Raw genomic sequence first — 20,728 nt, forward strand, 5'->3', positions numbered from 1 at the left:
CCCTGCACACATGGGACCTTGCCGCCCACGGTTTCCACCCCCCCGCTAACAGGACCACCACGTCTACGTATGGCTCTAAGGATATCTAGATCTTCCTGAGTTTTCTTCACAGCTGCTCAGTGTCTCTTAGCAGGTGCGGACAGTACCTTCTTTACCTGCCCCACCTTCCGTATAGGGCATGTTTCCATTTCCAGCCATTGCAAGCTTGTGGCCGTGATCCCTTGCCTGCTTACATCACCGTGTGGGAATGCTGGTACAAGTCCGCAGCCCGGACGCCTGGACGTGGGATGGCTGGGCCGGGGCTCTGGACGTGGCCACATGTTGAATCGATTCTGACAAACAGCCTTCCCCGAACACTGGATCAACTCCCCTCCAATAGCAGGGCAGAAAGAGCTCCTTTTCTTGGATGCAGATTTGAACCCAGGGTTCTGCTGCCTGTAGAGTTTCTTTTCCCATCACCTCCCAGATGGCTGGGAGGCCAAGTACCCTGGACAAAGGGAGGAATTTATTTCTTGGCCCCCGCAGATGGCCACTGTTCCTCTGCCTGGGGACATGTCTGAGGAACTCGCGCCCACCTGAGCCGGGAACTACATTTACGGGCTCAGAACTGATAATGAGCTTTTATGAGCTCTGGGGACCATGGGGAACACGTATTAATGTCAAGTGTGCCCATCAGCCACGCAGCCCAGGTGAATGTCACCCATTAACGAAATTAAAGGCTGCAGCCCCATCAGGAAGAAGCTGCGGGCTGCCTGTCAGGCAGTGTGGGCAGGGCCTGTCAATAATAAAATTACTTTACGGGCTTTGCACTCCTGAGCCTGAAGCTGTCTCCCTCTCCGATGGAATTCTGCCTTCCTGCAGTCTGAGAAGAGATTAGTTTATTACCAGTCTGCCAGGAAAGGCAAAATCCAGCACTAATCCTAATTCCCATTTAAGCAAATCTGCATTATGTGAAGGAAACCAGCTGGGCTTGGAATTTCTTCCCCCCTCCATCCCCTGAGATCTCATTCCATCCCCCTCCTCTCCACAGGAGAGGGGGGGTCACCACAGATGTCAGAGCAGGAGCCCTCCTGGGACCAGGGAAAGAATCCCATGGTTTCGGGCCAAGAGGGGGACGGGCCTGGGTGACAAGAGGCTGCGTTGAAAGTTGCTGGTGCTCGCCCTTGACCTGGCTGTCTCAGGCTCTGGGAAGAAAAAGCCACCACCCTCCCGGCCCCAGACTTGCTCCTTCTTTGAACAAAGATGCCTTGAAATCCTGAGTCCACTTCTGACTAGCTCCGTCACCTTGAGCACGTGACCACCCGACTTCAGGCTGCAACTCCTCATCCGGGAAACAGCTAACAACAGCCGACCCCTCATATGATGGTGTGAGGGTTACACGGAAAATGTACCCACGGGACACCAGAGATCCTGGCACACAGCACCCTACTTCCTGAATTAAGACTCATCGGGGGCACCTGGGTGGCTCAGTCCTTAAGCATATCTGACTTGGGCTCAGGTCATGATCTCACGGTTCCTGAGTTTGAGTCCCACATGGGGTGAACTCAAGCCCTACTTTGGGTGAGCACGAGTCCTGCTTTGGGTGAGCCCTGCTTTCTCTCTCTCTCTCTCTCTCTCTCTCTCTCTCCCCCCCTTATGGGATTCTCTCTCTGCCCCTTGCTCACTGGCGCCCTCCCTCCCTCCCTCCCTCTCTCTCTCTCTCTCTCAAAAAAAAAGACTCCAGTTATAATCACACCATTATTTTACTGCCTAATTTAGTTAATCATAACATGGCCCTTTTCCTATGATGCATCCTGGTTTCAGAGACCTTAAAACATAAAAAATCAAATAAAATCCACAAAATACAGAGCTCAATCAAGGGCAGCGAACATAATATTATTAGCCAAGTTCCCCCCACTCTCTTAAGGTCTAGCTCAAAACTCAGATCTTCTTTCTTCCAAACAAAGCAAAGCTGTTCTGCGTGAGGGAAACCAGCCCTCGATTTGTAAGAAAAAGCCTGAGAGCTACTTCAGTGTCCTCGATGAGACCCAGTGTCCTGGATGAAGAGACTTTAATATCTACCTTGATGTTTCCCGCTCTATTTTTATTTTTTTTTTTATTTTTTTTTCAACATTTATTTATTTTTGGGACAGAGAGAGACAGAGCATGAATGGGGGAGGGGCAGAGAGAGAGGGAGACACAGAATCGGAAACAGGCTCCAGGCTCTGAGCCATCAGCCCAGAGCCTGACGTGGGGCTCGAACTCCCGGACCGTGAGATCGTGACCTGGCTGAAGTCGGACGCTTAACCGACTGCGCCACCCAGGCGCCCCTCCCGCTCTATTTTTAAATTGAGACGGAACATACATACACACGGGTGCACGCGCCATGAGGACACAGCCTACTGACTTTTCACAAACGGAGCACCTTGCATAACCGACACTGAGATCAGAGACTCCTATTTTCCCGCCATTGTTTCTCTTCCATCCCAGGTCTCCCAAGTCGCCCGTGACCCTCCTCTGCCATTGCCCCTGACTGCCCCTGCCTGTCCCTGCCTGGCTGAGCCTTATCGCTGCCTATCTGCTTACCGCAAACGGGCTCCTGGCTGGTCCACTAGCATGTGGCCTTGTTCCCTCCAACCTGCCCTCTGGCCTGCTGTCAGACTGAGCCCATTCATGCGTCTCTCTCTTGCATTGGTGGGTCCCCTGGCTCCCCTTTGCCAACACATGGGGCCTTTGCTCATCTGAGCCCCAGTTGCCTTTCCCGGCCCATCCGCGGGTCCACACCAATATGCACAAGACCCCACAGTGAAACTGAACTCACCTGGACCCACACACCCCACCAACCTCCCTGCTCTTCATTCTGCCTGGAAGTCCCTTTTTCCTTTTATAACCCTGAAGTACACCTCCCCTCCCACTCCCCAAACCACCTGGCAAACTCCTACTCATCCTTCAAAACCTTCCTTCGGTATCTCCTCGGAGAAACCTTCCCAGACCTCCACCGGCACAATTAGTCACTGCTCTCTGGGCTCTGATAACCATTTATGTGTAGAGGCGGTAAAGTCGAAGTCAGCATCACACGCAGCACAGTATACAGTTTGTTCCGTATGATTTTTCTCATCTACCAGACTATGAGTTAAGGATGGGGACAGTATCTTACTCCCTGTGGGGTCTCAGCTCCTGACTCAGCAAATAACAGCTGGATGGGTGGACAGCTGCTAGGATGGACAGAAGGATGGATAGATGGATGGATGGATGAGTAGAGAATGGATCTATAAAAAGCACTTGAATAGTGGGAACGAGGAACCAGGTTATGGTTGGTTGCAGGGGTGGATGGATACTAGCAGGGATGGAAAGACGAATGGACAGATGGACGCATCATGGACGGATAGATGATAGCAAGGACAGATGAACACAGGGACAGACAGAAGGGCAGGTAGAAGGTGGATGGATCCATAAAAGAATGGGTTAAATAAACCGTGGGAAGACAGAACGGTGTTCATGGGAGGAAGAAGGGGAATGGACGAGTCCACCGCTTGTATCACTTTCTCGGGACCCTGAGGGGCTGAGCCTCTTGCAGCCATGGACGGTGCCTTGCTTTCGTCCTCCAGAGTTTACGGATCAGAGCAGTGGGCACCGGCAGCCCCCAGCTCCTCCCCATCTCACCTCACCGCTCCAGCCGTGGACTCGCAAGGTGAGGCCTCAGGAATGAGGGGTCCGAGTGACCTCTTGCCTTGGTCTTGAGCCAGGTGGTGAAGACCAGTGTCACAAGGAGATCAAAGCTTCCCGATGTCTGAGCCCAGCCCCGGCCTGCAGGGCGGGTGGTGTGCCCGCCGTGTGCCAGGTCTGTGATAGGCCAGCCGCTTGGTTTGGAGTGGATGGACGGCTGCTGATACCCTGCTCCTTTGCAAAGCTGCCACTTGGGGACCCTAAAACGGCCGAAGGGCCGGGCTAAGCGGACAGGACAGCAGCATTTGGAGGGCTACCTTACCCGTGAGTGGGCTTCCGTGGGAACCAATCCGCCACCAGAGCCTGCCGTCTGTCTGCAACGAGGGGCAGGACTGGTGGTAGGTGGGGAGCCCTCGGTGGTCCAGAGATCAGGCTTTCATGTCCCACAGGCCCGGGTTTGAATCTGTTTCACCACTTGCCACCCGGGTGACCTTGGAAAAGCTCCTCGTCCCTCTAAACCCCAGGTTACATGCCTGCAAAAGTGTGGACCATCAGAGTCCCACCTCACCGGCCTGAGCTGGGGATCAGACGAGTTAACGGATTCCCAAGAGTAAGCGATTCCCACGGTGCCCGGCCCAGGCAAGTAAGTGCTTGACGCACAGAGGACCCGGGAATTACGTCATACAGAATCTGCCGCCACTTTCTGTAAAACGGTAGTGCCCGTGAAAAGTAGTGCCAGGTTACGCTCTTCAGGCCCTCCCGTCTCTCCCTCGGGGGTCTGCACAAAGAACAGATGAAGTCTACGCACCGTACCCACCCTAACGCTTAGCTCACGGCAGCTGGACTTGCTAACGTTTTACACCTTAAGCCCCCGTGTTGAAGATCGCTGATTCAGAGTTGACGTCCTAGAATCCCAAGTTAGTAGGATTCTAGAGGAGGTGGAAAGCTGGGATGTCTTCCTGGAAGAAGAAGCAATGAAAGAAGGGAGGGAGGGTGGGAGGGAGGTGATCAGCCCAAAGAGGAGTCTTTCTCTGGCTTCAAGGGAGAGCAATGCCTCTCTCCCTTGCTGTGTACTCAGCTCACCGTCTTTCCCTTTCTTCCCAACCCCCTCCCCACCCCCTCTCTGCCTCTCTCTTCCTCTGCCTGCCCCCCATGTTAGCCACCCTACACCTCTACCTGGCCCCTAGGTGGAACAGACATCCTTCTGAGCCCTGGGACCACAAAGACTTTTGGTCTTGTGCCCCAAGAAGGGGCAGCATCCTCAGTGAGACCCTGAGGCCGCCCGGGGCCCCTCTCCCCACACGGATGCCAGGCCACAGGATCCAGGCTGGGCCACTGCCAGCCAGATGCATCGCTTGTTGACAGATAACAGCGCCGCAGTTTATGGCTCCATAGCCAAGCCAGGGCTTTGTTTTGCTTTGTTTTAAATTAACAATGCAGGGGGTTGATGTGGAGGTGGGGGAGAGGGAGAGGAGCCAAGACATGTTCAGGATGAGTTCCCGCTGGGTCCTGTGACTCCAGGATCCACCCGCCCACAGCCCTTAACGAAGCTGCCCTGCCCGCTTTAGCTTAGGTCTCTACCTCCTCCCCACCTGCCCCCGTCTCCCTGGGAGAGTGGGGGAGGGAGAGCGTGGGGGAGGGAGGGCGCTTCCGCTTCTCTGTGCCACCAGCCCTGTCATTGGGCCCCACCACCCTCTGTTCCCATAATGAGACCCAGAATGGGCCTGCTAATTGTGCCCCAGGGTCACAGTGGGGCTGAGGCAAGCCCTGACATCCTCAGAAAGATTGGGATTTTTTTTTCTTGGGGAGCGGGGGGGCCCCCATCTTGCGTGAAACTGGGCATAGAGCGGTAGACCCCGGCACCGCTGGCGAGGGTCTCTGGGGGGCCTGCCCGGTGGGCGAGGGACTCCCAATCGGAGCCCGTTAGCTCTGGGTGGCTTGGGGACGGTGGTAGGACCAGGGAGGAGGGCATGTGCAACCCCGTAAATTAACACATTGAGCCGCTTATTCTCTGTGCAACCATCCCTAGTAACCGGCTCCTCTGTCTCCACGTCCCCATCAGGTCTGGGGGTTCCTGAAGACGGACGGCACGGGCCAACCAGGGTCTCCGGTGCCCTCCCCAGGAGCACCTGCGGGAGACAGACACCTCTGTGATGCTCAGCTGCGCATGAAGAATGTGGGGCCTCCGGGAGCCTGAGACCCCTTGTCCCCAGTGGCCACAGCCTTGCACTTGCGAACCCCTTCGTCCTGTCAGGGAGCATCTTCTTTTCACCGGAAGGAGGCAAGACCAGAGCTGTCCATCCACCGCAGCTCTCTTTCCTTTTGATTTTCGCTCTTCCTCCTACGCTCTTCCCATTTCTCAGATGGGGAAAAGTGAGCCTGAGCCACAGCGGCTTGATGTGGCTGAACATGGGTGCATTGTTCAGAGACGGGAAAACAGAAGGCGTAAGCGATTCTCTCGACAATGTCTGCCAAGTGAGGCTCACCCGTTCTCACGAGGGGGTCCCCACAGACCCTCCCGGCAAGCGCCCAGCATCCTGGACCTGGCCATTTGGGTGCCAAAGGGACCCGGAGGAGGAACCTAGTGGTTCAAGGGACCCATCTCTGATGATGGAGCCCGGCCTGCCTGCCTCGGTTCCACTGTGCCATCTGCATGAATGAGAAATGAAAGATGTGAACTTTATAACTCTCCCACCAAGCGGCTCGTGTCCTCCTCACTAGCTAAGGAAGGAGATGATGCTCAGGGAGGTCCAGCCGTTTGTCTACAGAGCTGAACCCGGCCAAGGGGAGACGAGAGCCCACGATTTTGTTTGCAGCCAAAGTCCCCGGAGCCCCCTGGCTGAGGCCAGCCTGCGCTGGGCTGTCCCCACGGGGTCTGTCCTCCCGAGGACGCATCTGAGACGTTCTCAGGCCAAAGATACCTGGGCTTTCAAAGATTTCCAAAACAGCCCAGTGCTTCTAGTACGTGGCCCAAGAATAGCAGATGCCGTCTTGGCGCTGAAGTTGACTTTGCTATGAATGGTGTCTCAACATGTTCCAGACCTTGAACTCGACATGGGTCCACGGTGTGGTCTCACACACACAGGAGTGCCTGTCCGAGGATATGCCGCCCCGGAGAGAAGCAGTTTTAAAAAGCCACACGACGGTAATCGAGATGTTTCCAAACTGGCCACCCTGCAGCTAGTAAGGAAGCCAAAAGCTAAGAACTCATAACTGGAGCTGAGGGAAGGGGCCAGCCCCACAACCAGCAGCCGCTTTCCTCCGAGAAACACGGGGGCTCCGGGCCTCGTAATTCAGACTTTATAGTCCACTGGGTTGCGGTGGGATCTGGGGAAAAGGGCATCTCACGTCTCTGTAATTCTCCCCGACTCAAGTCCATGTAAATACATTCTAATGCAGAAAAAGTGTCTGCGGGAGGTAAGACCACAGAGCCATTAGCATTTTGATGGGTTTCCCCAACACATGGAACAAGAGTGGTTTAAAATTCATAGCGTGGAAATTAATCCGGGTCAGGCCTCTCCCTCCCCAGCTTGAGGTGGCCCAGAACTCTTTACCCCTTTTGATTAGGGAAGAAAGTTAGGAAGTCAGTCAGTCCTACAGTGAAGACACAAGACGGTTTTCTAGACTGAACGTGGAAAGCCCCCTAAACACAATGATTCCACAGAATCGGCGATAAGGGCAGAGAAAAAGATCTGACACGGCTTAGGCGTGGAGTCCTTCCGGCCGAGCCCGGGAGAGAAGTCCCGCTTACTCCTAACAGCACATGAGTCTCTCTCGCCACTGACAAAGGCCAGGCCTCTTACCACCCATCCCGGAAGAATGTGCCACAGAGTAGGTGCTTAGAGGAGAAGGATCAGGAAGACAGGAAACTCAGCAAATCCCTGATCTCAAGAAGTTCAGGAGAGAGGGTGGGCGGGGAGAAATTGACAAATCCAAGAAAATGTGCAGGGAGACCAGTCCAGCTGCCCTGGCACCTGCCCTGAGGAGGTGGCAAATCTGGGGCATTCCTGGTCCTTCCTCAAAACTTCCTTCTGAAAATAGATATGCGGTACTATTATGCAGAAGGCAAGATGCACAGTTTTCCAGAGTGTGGTCCAAGAGAGCATACAGATGTTGTTAACCTAAATGACCCCCAACTTGGAAACCAGGCGAGGAGAGGAGGGTCTTTGTTCAAGCATTGATTAGTAGGCCCACCAAGGATTCTTTAATGACCTAGAGGATTGTAGAGAAATGTAACCTTGACTCATGTAAAGCGGTGTGAGAACTTGTAATAGATTAGATTTTTTTTTTCGGTCTGATAGAGAAGATAACCCCAAAGGTTATGATTTTTATTGTAGATTTGTAGGAGATCTCATAGGATTTCTGAATTTTAGAAAATTATACTTTGATGGTACATACCCAATTAAACACACACACACACACACACTGCACAGGGAAAAAACGGGAAAGAAATATAGCAAAATCTTACCAATGGGTATCTTTTGGTCGTTGGCATATGTACGCGAGTGAGTTCCATAATCAGAAAAAAAGTGATGTTACTTTTAAAATGCAGAAACACCCACCGGTCTGTGATTCCTCTAGCAGGAGCTGGTGCACAGCGTTTGCCCTAAGGCGCTTTATGTGGATTATCTCACTAAGGCCTCCCCACTGCCTTATGAGAAAGGTACTATGACCCCATTCTACAGATGTGAGGAAATGGATACACAGGAAGTTAGCCTCAGGTCACAGGTACAGGCAGTAAGAGCCAATCTAAACCCCAGGCAGCGAGGCCCCGGAGGCCGCCTGTGTAACCACCCTGCCAGACCTCTGCCTCCCAAGGGGAAGAGGAAGGAATAAACACATCTGCCGGGCCGTCGAGGTCAGGCGTGGAGAAGACGGTGCTCCCACCCCCTCCCAGGGCTCGCAGTGTGCTGGGAAGCCGGGCGCAGGCCTCTCCAGCCTCGAATTGAATTCGCATGTGTCTCTCCCACACTTGCAGGCTGGGAACCGGTCTTCTCCGGTCTTGGGCCTCCCATCGTCTTGGGAAGGGGCACACTGGGGGCGGGGCAAATGAAAGCCCTCACCTCTCAACCTGCCCTACAGCATGGCCTCCAGTGAAACCGGTTTCTGTGCTCTAACAGCCGCTAATTAACAGTTCCCTCCATCGCTCTCTTCACCCACACAGTTGCTGCAGAACAGCTTCGTTACCTAGATCATAAAGCGAAGGGCAGAAGGGCAGCCACGCTTCAGCAAAGACAGGGTTCATTGTGTAGAAAAGGACCTCTAGGAGACCTGGAGGCCGTGGGTGCTGCCTCCAAGTCACCGCGTGACCTTGGGCAAGTCACCAAGCCTCCCTGGGCCACATCACATCGCCTTTAAAAGGGGCAGGGAGACCCATTGTGCTCTGATGCCCCAGATGTTTGGCCAGCGTAGGTCTTGCTTTCGCCGCCGGGGTGTTTTACATGCCGTGGGCGTGAAGCCACACCAGGGACCCGCGCCTACTGATTCTCACTAAAGCTCTTCATGTGGCAGGTCACTGCCGACTAAGCCTGTGTGGAAATTAGGTTTTGAGGGAGGAACACCATGTGATCTCCGAAAACCAAACTGGGGTGGGGGCGCTGCAAAAGGCAGAATGCAGGGAGTGGGGACAGATTTAAATAGGGCCCTTGAGAGACCCCCAAAACCACCACATCTGTGGACACGGAATGGTCACAATTTGTTAGTTTGTTTGTTTAGGTCAAATCGTTTCCCTAGGTGTCCAAACACCTGCAAATTCAGGCAGGATTATTTGGGTAAATACTGTGTTTGCAAAGCTTCCAAATAAAAAGCCCCATTTTCCTTGATTTAACAGTAAATATCTATCCAGCCTTTACCCATGGCTGTGAGGAAGGTAGGAGAGAGGATAATTCAGAAATGTCAGCTGCTAAATAAGTGTCAATATTGAAAGACACGTCTCTAGGTGATTAATTAAGATCAATGAGCAAAAGAAACACAGGCGAGCTCTTACAAAGACAGAAAATGATTCTGCTAACGAAAGTAATTTTAGCAGACGTGGTTACTTCTGATTCCTGGATGAGTTACTATCCCTTTCAGGCTCTACGGTTTCATTATCTATCACCCAATGGCCTGTGATTCTCAAAATGGGTTTCCCAGGGCATCAGAAGCTGCCAACGTGGAGAGAGAACTTGGGGAGGATGGCACAGCCCCTATGACTCCTCCAACAGGGCCGTTCCATGCTGAGTGATTTCTTGCAGGCTCCGTGTGGAACTTTCTTTGAGTTCTACGGCTACAAGTTGAATGCCACTAGACTAAATCATCCCAGGTCCTTTTCACTTTAGTATCTATAGTGCCCAAGATGGTACCTTGGTTAAGAACCCCAAGGCAGGGGCGCCTGGGTGGCTCAGTTGGTGAAGCATCCGACTTCGGCTCAGGTCATGATCTCAGGGTTCGTGAGTTCCAGCCCCGCGTTGATTCTGTGTCTTCCTCTCTCTCTGCCCCTCCCCCACTCATGCTCTGTCTCTCTCTCAAAAATAAGTAAACATTAAAAGAAGAAAGGAAGTACAAGCCATACTGGTAGCCAATTTTTTTTTTTTTTTTTTTTTTTTAACGTAAAGGCATCATGGCAACCTATGTGCAACATCACTTGGGGATAGAATGCCTCCAATTTTGTAACGGGGGACCCTCTGTGCCAGGCAACGAGCCCCCATCCCTAGCCAAAGGGTCTGCCAAGACAGATCCTAAAACCACCATAAGAACTGGCAGGGCCTGAAGAGGGGCGCTTGCATTGTCCCAGGTACTTTTGTTCGCTCAGTCCCCATAGCAACCTCATGCAATAGGGGTTGATCTTCTCTCCACTTTGCATGGGAGAACCCTGAGCATCGGAGAAGTTGGGTAACATGTCCAGGCCCACAGGCTCCTAAGGCAGGATTCAACCACAGCACCCTGCCTCTTAATCACTTAGAAAGCCACAGAATGGAAGGGGACCCGGGGACCAACTGGTCCCTCGCATCCATTTTAGAATGGGTGACTGGGGCCCAGAGAGGGTAAAGGGACTCGACTAACGTACAAACAAGGCGTTGGTGGCAAAGCAGGATTAAAACTCAGACTCCCTCCTGAAGTCTCGTCTGCCCACTCTGCCGTTAGGCCACTCGGGACAGCATGGCTTGGTGGTCAAAGCTTCGCTCGAGTGCAAGACCCTGCTCTGCCACCCATACACCCTGTGACACCCCGCTCGTCGCGCCCCTAAAACGGGCATGGCATTCACACTTGACCTGCAGGGCTGTTGCAAGGGGTGCAGTAGGACAGTGTGTGTATGTGGTATGTTCTCAATGAATTCTAGCTCTCTGTCGATAGAAGCCGGGGCAGGGACAGAAGAGGACACAGAATGAAATGGACCCTTTTCTTTTTTTTTTTTCCTTTAAGTAGGCTTCATGCCCAGCACAGAGCTCACCACCCTGAGATCAAGACCTGAGCTGAGATCGAGAGTCGGACGCTTAACCAAATGAGCCACCAGGCGCCCCTGAAAGTGGATCCTCTGGGTGGATTCCGAGCGGGAAACACAGGGTCTCTGTCCTGATCCCACCACCCCTCCCCCATTAGCAGCATCAAACTAACCACTGCCCCCATTTCCTCAGTCACCTCTGCGGGGGGGACATCTGGGAGAATTAAGAGGAACAAGTCCAAGTGAGATGCCACGACATGATGTCTCCCTTAAGTCAAGAGTGAATCATCCTCTTGAACTTTCTATTTTCTCCTGACCTTGTGTTAATTCCTAGTTCAAAATAAAATGATGTCTCTTCAGTACCAGGAAAAGGCTACAAAGTAATTTCAGGTCAGCACGCAGTCTGGGTAATGAGACTGAATCCATTCAACTGCACAGTCAGGGAAGTGAAGATGTGGAAAGAGCCTTATCTCAGAGCATCTGAAATACGGCATTAAAAAATGATGATCTCTCTAAGAGTAAACCGGTAGCCTTGCCTCTGCTGGGAGGCAGGAAACCGAGGCCCAGAGAGGCTGAGCGACTTGGCCCCTGTCGCACAGCCACGGAGCCGGTTGGTAAAAGAGGCAGGCAGGGTGAGAACCAGGTCTCCCGACCTCATGGCTCTGCTGACACTCAGGGGTGCGGGTGCAGGGGGAGGGGGAGCGAGAGAGCCGGAGAGGGGCACAGAGGCAGGGGAGTCTGGGTGTGAGTACAAGTGCACACAGTTGAGAAAGCATGAGCCCCTGAGGCCGGGGGGGAAACCTCTGGGCCACCTGAAGTCCCGCCGACACTTCAAGTCGCTGTGAGAAGAGCGTGAACAAGCGTGCGCGAGGCTGAGTGAGCGAGAGGGATGCGAGAGGGGGTGTGCAAGAGGAAATCGGCGTGCTGGAGAGAGCGAACAAGAGGGAAAACATTTGGGCCATTTTCAAATTCCCACAGTCGAATAAATCAAAACAGACTGTTCTGAGACAATGAGGCCGTTTCAAACCACATCCTTTACACTAAAGTCAACTCCAAATGGCCCACTTGGTGGTTTCTCATGGCCAGAAAAGCAGCGCCGGTAATACGCCCAACCGGATAGCTAGGATCCTCGAACCTAGGGATGAGCCAGGTAGGGTTAACGCCCAGTTTCCAGACAGGGCTCCTGAAGCCAGGACAGCGCAAGTCCCTTGGTCCCCACACCCCGCTGCCCGGGTGATTTCTGGGAGGCGGCAGAGTCCGGGAGACCCATGCCCCTGAGGAAGGGCTGCCCTGGCTGCCGCGGGCGGACAGACGAGGAAGGAGCAACGAGCGAAGACGGAATGTTCTGGGCGCCAGCTGCCCCACAAGGCAAAGCAGTTGCCCGCCTGTCCCAGAGCGCCCAGCAGTATTTGCTGCGATCAGCACCTCGCTGCGCGCCTGGCCCTGACCGGCCGGAGGAAGGCCCTGCCCTTCCAAGCAAGTGGGGAGCTGGTGCACGGCGCTGGGCCAGGCAGGAGGACAATGCCAAGGCCCCAGAGAACGGCCCATCTCCCATCTTCCCATCTCCCAGCCCAACATCTGCAAAGGGAACGCCGTGGCCACACCTGGAGTCCACCAAGCCCCCCCTCCCAGCAGCAGGAGGGGACGGCCCCAGGCCAGCTGGGGCCGTGGACAGATGTGGCTCTGTAAGCATCCGTGGCCACCAGGCGGGCCGTGCATTCTCTAACCATGCGCTTGTCCTAACCTCAGAACATTCCTTAGACGCGGGTGTTACTCTTCCCGCTTTACCAAGGGGTAAATTGAGGCCCAGAGAGACTAAGTAACAGCCAAAAGTCACCAAGATGGTAAATTTAGACACAGTCAGAATTGCATGCCAGCACGACCAGGTCCTTCTAACTCACCCATCACTTGCAAAGCTCTTCTCTCTGAGGGGGGTTGGGAGGCCCAGAGGGCAGCATTTTCTCATGGGTTCCAAATGCAAATCCCAGCCAAAACCCTGCTCGCCGCAGCCCGCTCTTGCTAGCTAGGGGCGCAGACTCTCCGAGAGTCCCCCTCGTCAAGGAAAGCAGAACCTAGACTTGTATGCTCCACCTCTCAGTACTTCCTTCAACTCGTTAGAATCCTCATGTTTTCTGTTGCGTTAACGGAATTCTCAAAAATGAAACAGAGGGGCGCCGGGGTGGCTCCGTAGGTTAAGCGTCCGACTCTTCGGCTCAGGTCTTAATGTCACCGTTCGTGAGTTTGAGCCCCACATCGGGCTCCGTGCTGACAGCGCGGAGCCTGCTTGGGATTCTCTCTCTGCCCCTCCCCCACTCGCGCACACACGCGCGCAGAAATATTTAAGACATAAATAAAACTGCAATGTAACATCTACACAGAAAAGTACACACCATCTGAAGCAAAGAGCTCGATAAACGTCTACAAACTACACATACCTACAAGAGTACCAACCAGAATAAGGGAACAAACCAACAAGCACCCAGAAGCCCTCGTGCCCTTCCAGGCACTCCCCAACTGCTGCCCGAAGGTCATCACTATTGTGCCTTCTAACGCCACGGGCTTCGCTTGGCCAACCTTGAACCTCATATAAACAGAACTGCGCCGTGTAGACTCTTTCACATCTGGTGTCTTTTCCTCCACGCCGGGATTCTGAGATTCTTCCAAGTGACTGTCAGCAGCAGGAGACCATTTTCTGCTGCATCGTACTCCACCGGGGGCCTATATTCATTCTTTCTGTAGACATCTGGATGTTTCCGGGAATTGCCTGCCATGGACGGGGACGTCGTGAACATTCTCATACACGACCTTTGGGGAGCATTCATATGCACTGCTATGGGATAGATGCCTAAGGGTGGCATTGTTGGGTCACACAGTCTGTGTCTACTCAACTTTGGTTACGTTTCCCAATATGTCTTTTTTTTTTAATTTTTAAAACTGTTTATTTTTGAGAGAGAGAGAGAGAGAGAGAGAGAGAGAGAAACAGAGCGTGGGTGGGAGGGGCAGAGAGAGAGAGAGAGGGGGAGACACAGAATCCGAGGCAGGCTCCAGGCTCGGAGCTGTCAGCACAGGACCCCACGCGGGGCTCGAACTCATGAACAGTGAGATCATGAACCTGAGCCGGGGTCAGATGCTCAACCGACTGAGCCATCCAGGCGCCCCTCCCAATATGTCAATGTTGGGTCCATTCTGCGTTTTAGACATTGTTCACCTTACGCAAAACACACCCGCAGCTCAGTTGTGGTCTACAGGGCCACTGTTTTGCACCTTTGGTCTGTGTGCTTTGCTCACTGTAGCCACTGGCCAGGCCATCCTCCTTCACAGCATCCTGACACCTCACAAATTAATGTAAGAGTGGGGGCAAATTCTAATACCCCCCTACACTGAGGGGTGACACGAGGCCTAAAGAGTGTGTCCGCGGCTGTCCATCAGTGAGACCTCCTCTACCAGGACGAAGTCACATTAAAGTCCCGTCAGCAGCCTCTTCAAAATACACACGCCGGGTGACTGGACTAGTCCAGCCTCCCTGTACCACCCCAACTTGCTGAGCACGGACACACGCAGGAATAATTATTTTAAAATCTAGCCCAACTGAGAACCAGCGGCTTGGGTCACACAGCAACAAAGCTAAGGATAGCAGGGCGCCCAGGTTCCCCGATTCCTAGGCTCTCTCCTGCCCCCCAGGGTTCTCCAAACCTCCCCGTGTGCCAGCATTCCGCCTGTTTCCAATCACAGCCGACAAGAATGGATCCTGGCACTCCTTCCAGCCCCACCCTTCTACAGGGCTCAAGCGGGTCCCACCAGTCAGTCAGAGTTGGGATCTGGGATGACAATTTTTTGCTATCCGGGGACCACACATCATGTCGCTCCTGCTACTCAGGGCTGGCCTCGGGAACCCTTGCTGCTTTAAGTGGCTCAGCCTTCCTGCAACTCAGGATGGTTCTAGGGAAACAGAAAAGCCCAAGCCCAAAAGCCCTGGCCTCATTCTTTGGCTTGTTTGAATCTGATTCCCACACTAACCCTGCTAAGCCACCCGTGAAAATAATTTGTCTCTGGGCCAGTGTGGTTTTGCTTGGTTTTGGTTCTCGCCCTGGGTTTGAGAGACGGCAGACGAGCCCAGAGAGGGCTAGTGCCTTGCCCGAGGTCACACAGCGAGCCTGCGCCAAAGCTAGAACTTGAACCACCTCCCCATTTCTAACTTGGGGGGTGGGGCTCTTTCTCTCTACTCCAGGGGACCTTTCCCAAACAAGTAGGAACCACCAGAAAAGGCAGAAACGCACGACGGTCACCTCTTTCAGCTCTTACCTGCTAAGCAGTAAACGGTGGGGACAGTGCCCAGACTGGCTGCCGGCAGGGATCTCAGCACGCAGACAAGAGCCTCGGCCAAGAGCAGGCCAGGCGTTGTTCTCCTGCTGGTCCCTGGGCTATAAGAAAGAGATTTTCCCCAATGCTGCTGAGACTGGTGATCTGACCTCGCCGAGAGTTGCCCTTTTCCGAAGCGGTAATACACAAACCCAGGGAGGGGCTACCGCGCGGCGGTGTTTCCCGCAGCCCAGGAGGCCTCCCTTGTCTGACTGCTTTCGTCTTTATTAACATTTGCAGAAGAACTCACAGTGCCTTTGGCTGCAAATGAGAACCAAGCAATCTCATTTTCTCCCCTCAACTAGGCCACGTGGCTCCTTCCTGTTCTTTCCCCAACACTCACGCGAAAATTCAAAACAAAGGGCCAGGGGGTGGGGGCTAAAAAATACTAAAACGTTCCTTAACATCTGCAAATCTGTCCTTTGAGGCCATTTTTAGCAAAATGTGCCTGAAACTGGGTCCGCAGCTTGTGTCAACACAGTACTTCCTCGGGAACAGCTCTGTCTGCACCTCTAGTCTTTACCTTCTATGGAGATTGGGGGGTTGGGGGGCGGGGGCGGCAGAGGCCGGCACCCCGTCCGCGTCCGGGAAGTGAAGGTGGGACTCCAGAAATGGATGCCGTGCCGGACACCCCCTAGCTTCGGCCAACACCTTCCTTGGCGGTCTGGCTCACCGCTTCCCAAACTCCCGGGGACTCGCTGCCGGCGGGCGGCAAGCACATGCTCGCGGGGAGGCGTGTCCCGCGCTCTGCTCGGCACTGCGCATGTCCGCTGGGCTCCTTCCGCCTTCCGCCAACCTCACCGCTATTATTCCGGGTCCACGGAAGGAAAAGGAAGAATCGGGCTCGCCCCGCCTGGTTCTTCACAAACCAGAAAGTGGCAGGGCCAGGATCCACCCAGGGTGGGCTGGACCCCAGGCCCCCAGGCCCCCAGCTCTAAACATTGCTCCACGTGGCTCTCTTCCCATTACCCACCGAACTGGTGGGGACAGGCCTGGCCCCAATCCTGTTTCTCCTCAGCCCAAAGGTACAGTCATCCAGTCCTCCGCGATGCCGTAAGGCACAGGTACAGGCCCTGCGGAACCCATGGTGGTGGTGGTGGTGGGGGGGGCTGCTTCTGTTCGTAGCCTCCTGCTAACTGACAGGAGGGACAAAGAAGACAGATGTGGGCTAAGAAGATGACCTGTCTTCCCTACAGGAGGCTCTCATAAGAATAGTGTCTTCGAAGGAGCATCTCTGGATCAGTGCCTGAGTCGGTTCCTGGGAATTAGGTAGCCTTAGGAGTGTGAGGGCAGGATGTCCAGGGTCAGCAAGAAAGGGCCTCCGAGAGGGTTTGATGGCAGGAAAGGAGGATGAGCTGGGCGCTGGAGAGGCTGTTTCCTTCCCCACTCTCTGGTGGAGGGGGACCACACCTGAGTCACCTGTACCAGGGGTTAGGGGTCCTCTGGGTGTGGCCAGGAGAGCAGAAACCCTGTGTGCCCAGAAGGACGGACAGAGGGGTCCTGAGCCTAGGGAGGAGCTGGGGAGAGGAAAGGACTAGGCAAGAGGACCCAGCCCCAGCCAGAGAGTTCCTTGTGGTGGCTACAGCTCGGGGCTTAAAGACCCAGAAGAGGGGCACCTGGGTGGCTCTGTCGGTTAAGCATCTGAGTTTTGCTTTCAGCTCGCGTCGTGATCTCACAGTTCCTGGGTCTAAGCCCCACTATCGGGCTCCATGCTGACAGCACAGAGCCTACTGGGGATTCTCTCTTTCCCTCTCTCTCTCTGCCCCTCCCCTGTTTGTGCTCTTTCTCTCTCCAAATAAATGAGTAAATAAATGAACTTAAAAAAAAGAAGAGGAAGACCTATTAGAGTTTCTGTTGTTCAGAGCTGCCCAAGTGGCTACCTACCCTCCGTCTCAACTCTTCAGTAAAATTCCAGTGCACAGACAAGAAAAGACAGAAGGCAGGAAGGAACGCCTACTTTCTGCATTCTGCAGACCTCACCGCCACACCCCCCTTTGCTTGGGAAAGGCCAGGCCTCGAGGGAAGGTGCAGACAAACCCTCCAGTCTCTCATATCCTCCTCCGCCCCCTGGGAAATCTAGGCAATTCCATAATGTCTGCCCCTCGGGCTTCCCTTCCATGAAATGGGGGTTTGCTGGGCCTCGGATGACAGCGTTTGAAGTGTGCGTACTTGGAAAAATTCTGCTGTGCTTCTGGAGAGACAAGAGAAGGGAAGAAAACCCAGCTGGCAGATCGCCCCACACCCGGCACCAGGCGAAGCACCTGATCCGGCCTGTGCTGTCCTTGTTTTCCAGATGACAAAACAGAGGCTCAGTTAGGATAAAAATAAGAAGAATAAGAATAAAGGAAATCCAAAAAACAAACAAGCCAAACAGCTTGCCAAAGATCACGTAGCTGCCGACAGCCAGGATTTGAACTCAGATCTACGGGACCCGAAAGCCACTTCCGCACCGCTCCCGTTCAAATGCCACGTGGATGCTACGGCTGCCTTTGGAACCCTACCTTCCAAAACAGTGGTTAATTTTAATCCCGTACATTTAGACCCAAAAGACATGCATGAACTCACGCACACACCTTCAAATATATTATTAGCATTATTATTGTTTTGCCAAAGACGTTCTGTCAGGGAGCTCTTTCTCTCTTTGCACACACGTGTACCTCTCAAACAGGTTTGAGTAGACCTTTGCGAGGGGTTGGGCTATTTAGAAACAAAAATTGCCCATCATTTCAATTCAATTACATAGCAACCACCTTTTTAAAAGAATATTTTTATTGGAGCTCATTGTTTAGCAAATCGTCAGACACTTTCTTTCTTCCAACTACTTGGAGAAGGAAGAATTATCAAATGAAGGGAAGGAAATGTTATGCATATCATCCCAGCTGCTGAAAAGAATGCCGATGGATTTTCCTCTTGCACTCTTCATTTATTTAAACAACACCCCGCTTCTATCAACAACCACGCCTCGGCTTCCTGAGTGCTTTTCTCCAGGGGATTCGAGGCTTTTGGTCATATTCCCCACTGGAGACTCTGAGGGGAGGACGTAGAGTCAGAAGGAGACCCAAAAATAAAGCAGCACCCACACCAGAATGTGGATGGGATGTCAGGAGTCCGCGGTGGGAGGAGAGCCAGTCAGAGCCAAAGTAGGACTAGACCCCAGACTCTGACTCTGGACTTCCAGTCCAGTGCTCTCCTGGTCTCTCCCGTTGGGGGACAGTGGGGATGGGTGGTTGGGCTTCAGTCCAGGTTCCTGGTGCCCTGAACCTGCATGCCGGTTCCGTGGCAATGCATCTCCTGAGATGCATCAGACTCTGAACTTGGCCCCCAGTGTCCCTCTCTGGGCTCTGGGCGGGGGGGGGGGGGGGGGGGGGGGGGCGGGGGAAGAGCCCTGGGCAGCTCCCACCCGTGGCCCCAGCTCTAGCCCCTCTGAAGTGAGACCTCCAGCTCATCTAGCCCCTGGAAGAGCCAGCAGGCAGCGGGCTCCCACTTCCCCAGCAAGAAGCCACTGGAAAAGAAAATACAACAACAACAAAAAGCCCTTTGATCTGCCACGGATGGCCTCATCCAACCCTGGCGGAAGGTGGAGGTCACCCTCTGTCATGACCTGCTGGCCTCTCTCCTATAGGTCCCGTCCGAAGGGCCCAGGGCTCTTCCACAGACCCCGCCTAGCCTGGCCTCCTGGACCCTGTAAGATGAAAGGGTCACAGTGACATCTGTGAGGACCAAGTGAGGGTGGGCAGGAGGCAGAAAGAGGCCAGAGAGGGCCAAGCAACTATGGGAGAGAGAAGACAGCCATTGACCCAGCTGGCCACTCTGCAACAGGTGTTCTCAACAGACTGTCTGCTTGGTAGGGTGTCAGGAAAGCAGGGGGGGGGGGGGGGTGCGAGAGGACCGTTTCAGTTCATCAGTGGGGAATCAGGCAAAAACATTCATGGCGGCCCATGCAGTGGAACCCAAGACATCCCTCACAGTGAGAGCTGCGCCTCTCCCATACCCCCAAGGTCCAGCCTGGAGACTCACTACAGCTTCAGGGGACGGTTCTGTTCACTCTGGTGGCCCTCCTCAAGCACCCCCTTCTCTCTCTTGGCCTGAAGGCAGGCTGGAAATATCCAGACGCCGATGTTCTAGGAGGAACCCTCAACCAATGAGAGAACAGAAGCTGGTGACCACTCACTGGGATGATTCTGAGCGTGCTCCCCCCCAGTCACTGGCAGGGTCCCCGGTTGCCCACAGCAGTAGGCTACTCAGTACATTTTTTTATTAGCTCTCCTCCCCTCCCTGCCCCCTCCCCTTTCTGGGACCAGCCTCATACACCCATAAACGAACTGCACCCAAATCTTTGCTCAGGGACACCCAGCTAAAACAAGGCAGAAGTGCACGCACTGATACAGAACAAGTGGAAACACGCAGGACGCAGAGCATCAGGGACAGAACCCCACCGGGACCATAAAATGAAGGGTGCCGTGCACACAGATGTGCTCATTTACCTCGAGGACAATTCGAGAGAGGCAAGAGGCTGGTGACTTTGGTTGTCCCTCGGTGAGGAGACTGGATTAAGCCTGAGAGTTACTTTCCATCGAATATACTTTTATTGTAGTTCCCTTATTCTCTTATTATGTTTACTCTGATTTTTTTTTTCCCAGTCTTTCACCAGTAAAACATGACTATTTTCAAAGAGCTTCTGAGAACTCCTAGAAAATCAAATACATGAACTATGGAGGAGCGAAAACCCTGGAAGTGATCATCGCCCTCACTTCCTGAGACCTGCTTACTTCCTTCACGCCCCACCGTGGCCTCGGCCTCCTTCTTAGCCCCGGTGCAGGATGAAACGTCCCGATCCCCTCATAGGGTTGGCAGTGGCCACTGGACAAGCGATCGGGGCTGGAAGGCACCAAGGGCCAAGAGAGAGGCCTCTGAGACCCCTGGATCCTGGTTTTCTCCCCGTTCGGGCTGTGGAGACACAAGCTGGTTCCAGCAGGGGAGACCCCAGTGTCCCACAGAGGAGCACGGCCAGTAGACAGACCCACTAACGCTTGAGGGGAGGCTTGAGGTTCAGACCACCTGGGTTTGCACTTCTATACCCCTGCTTACCAGCTGTGGGACCTTGGGCAAGTGACTTAACCTCTCAGTGCCCCAGTTTCCTCAGCCACAAAAATGGGGACAATCCTAGTACTGAATTAAAAGGTATTATGGGCTAAACCGTGTTCCCTCCCAAATTCATGTGTAGAGGCCCTAACCCCCAATACCTCTGACCGTGATTGTATTTGGAGATGGGGGGGGGGGGTCTTTAAAGTGGTAATGAAGTTA

General features: G+C 53.8%; 1 protein-coding gene across 3 annotated transcripts in view; it reads right to left on the reverse strand.

Moving 5' to 3' along the window:
- Positions 1–20,728, reverse strand: part of TSPAN18 (tetraspanin 18) — a 184,641-nt gene that overhangs the window by 153,250 nt on the left and 10,663 nt on the right. The window contains exon 1 of one of the 3 annotated variants that reach the window (XM_086677622.1): positions 15,368–15,947. The exons of the other annotated variants lie outside the window; for them this stretch is intronic. The gene's annotated coding sequence lies outside the window, so the exon portion shown is untranslated. Of the gene's footprint in view, positions 1–15,367; positions 15,948–20,728 lie in introns of those variants that run through there. 3 annotated transcript variants of the gene reach the window in all.

Source organism: Puma concolor, chromosome D1 (assembly GCF_028749965.1).
Source record: "Puma concolor isolate L17-30 chromosome D1, mPumCon1.1.hap2, whole genome shotgun sequence".
Lineage (NCBI taxonomy): Eukaryota > Metazoa > Chordata > Mammalia > Carnivora > Felidae > Puma > Puma concolor.